The sequence below is a fragment of the Leptidea sinapis genome, chromosome 1 (genome assembly GCF_905404315.1).
Source record: "Leptidea sinapis chromosome 1, ilLepSina1.1, whole genome shotgun sequence".
Lineage (NCBI taxonomy): Eukaryota > Metazoa > Arthropoda > Insecta > Lepidoptera > Pieridae > Leptidea > Leptidea sinapis.
Genome location: NC_066265.1, coordinates 33,361,780 through 33,367,779, shown reverse-complemented (window position 1 = coordinate 33,367,779; position 6,000 = coordinate 33,361,780).

Below are 6,000 nucleotides of genomic sequence, written 5' to 3'. Positions count from 1 at the left end.
CATGATTAATTCAATAATTAAAGACTATTGCAAGATATGGCGCTAGGACATCAATTATTGAACTTATTATTTTAACAGAAATGCCCCATATATCAGCAGTTTTTTTCATGTCTAGAGATTCAAAAGTTTTAATTATTTCTCCAGGGCTAACAAAACTAAAATTGAAACTTTGTTGACATTCTCTAACTTTTTCCAGAAGAAGTGACTTAGCAACACTGGAGGAGGAGACAAGAGTGTTTGTGATAGAAACTGGAATCTTCAATCATCTTTATTTTATTCGGTACATTAGTTTCGGTGCAAATAATTAATTATTTGTCTGATATGCATAGACTTTGCAATAGAACAAACACTTTTAAATAATTAATAGTATTTTTTAACATACTCGGGACTTTTCCCGAATCATGATGCATGTTTATGCATCATGATTATACAATGATCTCTCACTATATAGTTCATATTATAGCCTTTGTCTGCTCCTATGAATGCCAGCTGTTGCTCATTCATTAAATTACAGGAGACCACCTGATTTGACTGTCTTAGAAGTAAATATAGAAGCAAACTCTGTTAAAAATTTCTAAATAACATATCATACATTTCATTGGGATTATTATTATATTTGAAGAAATGCAAATTTCAGAGTTTAACTGACACATTACCTCTATATTTATCCATTCGTCTTTTATTCACAGGAACAAACGTAAACTTTTTAATTTTATTACATTTATTGACCTCAATATTAAAAGAGACTAACTGACCAAAGTGGTCTGAACTCAATTTGTTTATTATTGCCTGAGAAATGGGTTTATAATTGGTAAATATGTTATCAATCAGCTTTTGGAGGTGCCAGTTACTCTAGTAGGCTCTAAAGAAAATATTGGTTAGATCACATGATTTGAATAAAGATCTGAATCTAATACTGGTCGTGGATTTTTCTAATAAAATAATATTAAAACTACCACATATCATGATATACTTCTTAGACTCAGATAATTTTAATAAAACCTCCTCTAATACACATTCAAATAATTCATATACTGCATCTATTTCAATTGTATGTTCAACAGAAAGGCCCACAATATCTTCTCGTTCTTTGAATTTAAATAATTTACTTACAAGTATAAGAGAGCCGCCACGTGCTAAACGCACTTGCCACCTGATGACCACTGAAGCTAAAAAATCAACAATGTCCGATAAATATAAACAAGTAGACGCGTCTCCTGATGGTTAACATCTTCTTGATCTTTGAAGCGTGGCCTACCCTTTAAAACGGTGTACGCGCTTTTTTGAAGGTTGAATCAAATTGAATGTTGTATAGTCACAATACAAGTAAAAGAATATAACGTAACTCAGCCATCTTCTTGAAATTTATAACAATGTTTGGGCGGAGCGCTAGGTTTGGTATGTACAAAAAGAATGACGATGTGGACGGCGTGGTGCAGCTAATTTAACTCGGACAGCAACCTTTCTCAGTGGCGTACGGCGTGACACTCAATAATTTTGTCTCCCCAAGACTGCCTAGCGGCCGTGTAAATCGTGTGTGTGAGTGTGTGTGCGTCGATTCTGGTACTCTAATTACTAAGTTAAAGTACTTTTTCTATTACTGTATTGTGGTATCGTCCTGGAAACACCGCACAAGGAACGTTCGTGGTACGTGGAAGAAAGTTCCTTGAAAGCCGCACAGTAGAGAAATATACAGGTAGTAGGGATTACATAGTCAAGGTAAAGCTATATAAAACTTCAACGAGAGAAGTGCACTTTGCGTCACAATGACGCCGACGTCACGGATTATTGACGCAATTATTTCACTTGCACAGGGTTATTTAAACTAATAGACAGATTAAAACCGGCTTCCGTGATACAACTCTTATTACTAAACGTCATTTTATCATTGATACTTTGAATTAGATCTCCGCTTTTAAAGATCCGGGAATTACCTGTACTGGGTACAGGTAATTCCAGTAAGGTTTTAGCGTATATTTTGACGCGTTACTAACAAATAATTTTATACCGCAGATAAGCAAATCTGTCATTTGTCACTGTTAATTGACATTAATTGTATTATTATATAAAGTAATTGAAGATATTATTATGTTGCCTTGATATATTATTAGAAGGGGTATTTTTGGTAACGTGTTAGTTACATAAATATATAACTTACACGTAGTATTTAATGTGAGAAAAATAACTCCTGTTGGTCAAAAAACGGGGGACGTGAGTTTCTTATTAGTTCTTCCCCCTAGCTCAAAGTCCCTGTATGAACTGTTGTTGCTTCATGACGTTTACCAAGAAACAGGAACCGCTTATACCAAACCATAGTAGACCCTTGCCATGAAAGTCACTCAAAATATATATTTAAACGCAGCTAATATGCTTATATTAGCCCTGCATAAAGTGGAAATAACTTTACAAGCCAACTATTACTATAGTATATATAATATTACATTATAGTATACTTGTGGTATCTACGACAAACTCCATTGATATATTTCATTCATATATTATATTTCAATGAGGCGATACGCACTTTATTAGTCGCTATAAAAGGCCATCAACGCTCATGTTATACCTCTGGTGATTCAAGAGAGTATGAACTGTGGTGATCACTTTTCAACAGGTGACACATATGCGCGTTTGTCGTCTTGTTCCATAAAAAAGTAAAATGGTTGAGTGTTACCGTACTCTTTTACGTATAGGTTTTTTAAATATAATTGCCGGCAACAGAAAGTGTGTCATTTCTTATTATTACAAACACAAAAAATAAACTTTTCTACGATCTTGTTAGATACTGCCCACATCAATAAGAAATAAATGGCCTTAATACAAGTGTCTAGTAAAATTGGAGTGGGCGTTATTATGCACGTATAAGGACTGTATCAGTGATTCAACAGCCAAATATAATCTGTTTATCATCTAAGATGTATGTATGATATTAATGTAATGAATAACAGAGGAATTAATTGACCACGCTTTTCTTATTAATTTATCATATATTAACAAAAATTTAATGACCCCCAATTTTTTATATTTGAATACTTCAACATAGTATTAAAGAGTTTAAATTCGCTATATTAACATTAAAAGCTTCTGTACATATTTTTTATTAATTTATTAAGATAAGCTAGCTAAAACCCAGCTAAGCTTCGCTGTGGCCAATAAGTTAAAAAATTTTGAAGTGCCCATATAAACATTTACCCCTAATTAACCTTCTTAGGGATGAAATTTTTTAAAATGCCTGTTACATGAAGATTTGCTTCTAACCAGAGCCACGTATAAATAATTTCGTGCTATTTTCAATAAAATGGACACCCATTCATACAAGTGCATGCATATACATTTTTTTTAGAAAATAAGGGACAAGACGAGCAGGACGTTCAGCTGATGGTAATTGATGCACAATGCAGTGCCGCTTAGGATTCTTGAAAAACCCAAAAATTCTGCCCTTCAGACCGAAACATAGTAATGCTTACACATAAGTGCTTCACGGCAAAAATAGACGCCGTTGTGGTACCCATAATCTAGCCGGCATCCTGTGCAAAGGAGCCTTCCACTGGTCAAAATGTATCTACGAAGATAAATTTGTCAGACAGGACAAGTAATTATAAAATATTTATAAAGAAAACAAAATACTCGTTTTTAGATAACAATAATACACGCTTACTAAGATTTTTTTAAATTACGGGCAAGACCAGACCATATTGGAATTAATTGAATCTTGTAAACAGACAGCGTCATGGAAAACAATATGACTATTAGTTTCAAGTGCATTTCCACTTTGACAAGAAACATGTACATTTACACTAGATCCTATTGAACTAAGGAATAAACTCCAACAATAGGCTGTTATAAGAGTGTATAATGACAAACAGACATACTCAATTAATAGTATACTTTTTGGTTTATTCTTCCATTATTAGGATAGGCAAAGGGTTCAAGGCCGTACGGCCGCATTCGTTATTTAATAATTAACTGTCAAAGCCATCTTTAATAGAGGAATAAATAATTTTAAGGATTTTTGCTTTATTAGGCCAAAAAAGTAAAACTGTTTGCGTGTATACATAAGTACACACACACTTTTTTTAGCTTTGACTATTTAATTCATTGTGATGTGTTATTTCAAAAAAGAGTTGGATACATTCTATCTATGTGGTGCTGGAGAAGAATGCTCGGTATATCGTGGACGGAATTCCGAAACAATGAGTCCATTCTTCGGGAGCTCGGCATCAAATAGAGACTGTCTGCTACCGTACAAGGCCGCATTCTCACTTTCTTCGGGCATGTATCGCGACGTGGAAGCGACTTCATAGAACGCTTAATAGTGCAGGGTAAAGTCGAAGGCACTAAACCACGAGGCGGGTCCCCGATGAGGTGGACGGACCAAGTGAGGCAAACTGCGACGGTACTCTGCATGATGTACGAGAAGAGCGGCAGTTCGCGACGAGTGGCGTCGCATTGTGATACAGGCCACTAACCTGACGACCACGACCACTCTGACAAGAGTGTAACACCGAAGAAGATGATTTGTCAATTTATATGTTATAATAAACTTAAAAAATTTATATTATTTATATTATTGTAAAAAAGTACATAATAGTGAATTTAGTTTTTGTGTATGCTTGTTTTGGATATCAGATAGATTTCTTGCATAGGGCATGTTACAAACAATAAACCTACAACCTTTACTTGTATGAATGTCCATCAAAGTATTGTTTAAATAAATGATTTCTTTTTTGGTAACAGAAATGCTATCACCGTATGGTATATTAACTGTAGATTTTGAGCCCAAATTTATTGTTTTTATATTTTGTATTAAATGATATAACCTTGCACCAGGCAAACATGTGTTGATTGTAGGTTGTTTTAAATAGACACTTATTATCTCGCTAAAAATTTTACCTAGCCCATCAAGAAAAGTTATTATTATTATTTAATTATAAGTATTTTTTCCTCAAAATAAAAATGTTCTATTTGATTGAATAGAGAAGTCGTTGAGTTTCTTGTATGTTCTTCTCACGAGCTTTCCTTTTTCTGAACCTATAATAGATTCAGTAATTCAATTCACCTAAATATTTTTAACGACGATTCAAAAGCGCTTAGCTAAAGCCTAATTGAATAAGGTTACTTTGACTTTGACATAAAAAATAAATACACTCGAAAGTCCACCCTGCGTCAATTATGCAACATAAAACATTGTATTGTATACCGATCCGTCAAAGACCAACGCCATTGCGTGCCATGCACAGAGCGTCCAAAACTGTTGGCGAAATTATTTGCTGGTGCCAATACTTTTGCTGCATGGCAAGCGACGTTGTCATTCCGAAGCGCGCATGCGGCGAAACGGCGAACAATATTATGGGTATAGTATGGGTATGACGGCCGCTCCGGGTCTGTTTTTGTGACCAATAATTGAACAAACTTTTTAATAGCACTCGTAAATATATAGGAAACAATTTTCTCAATAATATTAACAATCGTGTGACAATAAGCAGTTTCATGCGAAAACGAAGTTAACCTACGTCATCTTACATCTTCATGGTGAGTCCCGCATCGTCCATAAATTATGGTTACAAATTTAATTTTTATGCATGGGTATTATTTCGACGACCCTTATAGCTCAGTGGTGAGTGACCCTATCTACTGAGCTGGACTGGGTTCGAATCTTGATAGGTGCAAACATATGAAAGTATGGGTGTTTTTTTCAGAGTTATAGATCTTTGTTTGTATTTATGTATGTTTAAGTTAGTATTTCGTATTAAATATATCGTTGTCTTGCAACCGTAAGCACAGACAATGCCTTTTTTGGGGCAAGATAATTTGGGAAAAAGTGTGCTCATATTATGTTATATAAATTATATAGATAAGCTGTTGATACGTCATACTGGACCGTGTCTGAAACGTTCATAGCACGAGGATGGTATAAGACGATGTAATGGGCAGATAACTTTAGAATGCGCAAACAGAGAAACCGTTGATATTATAACCCAAGTGTTATCATAACATGTC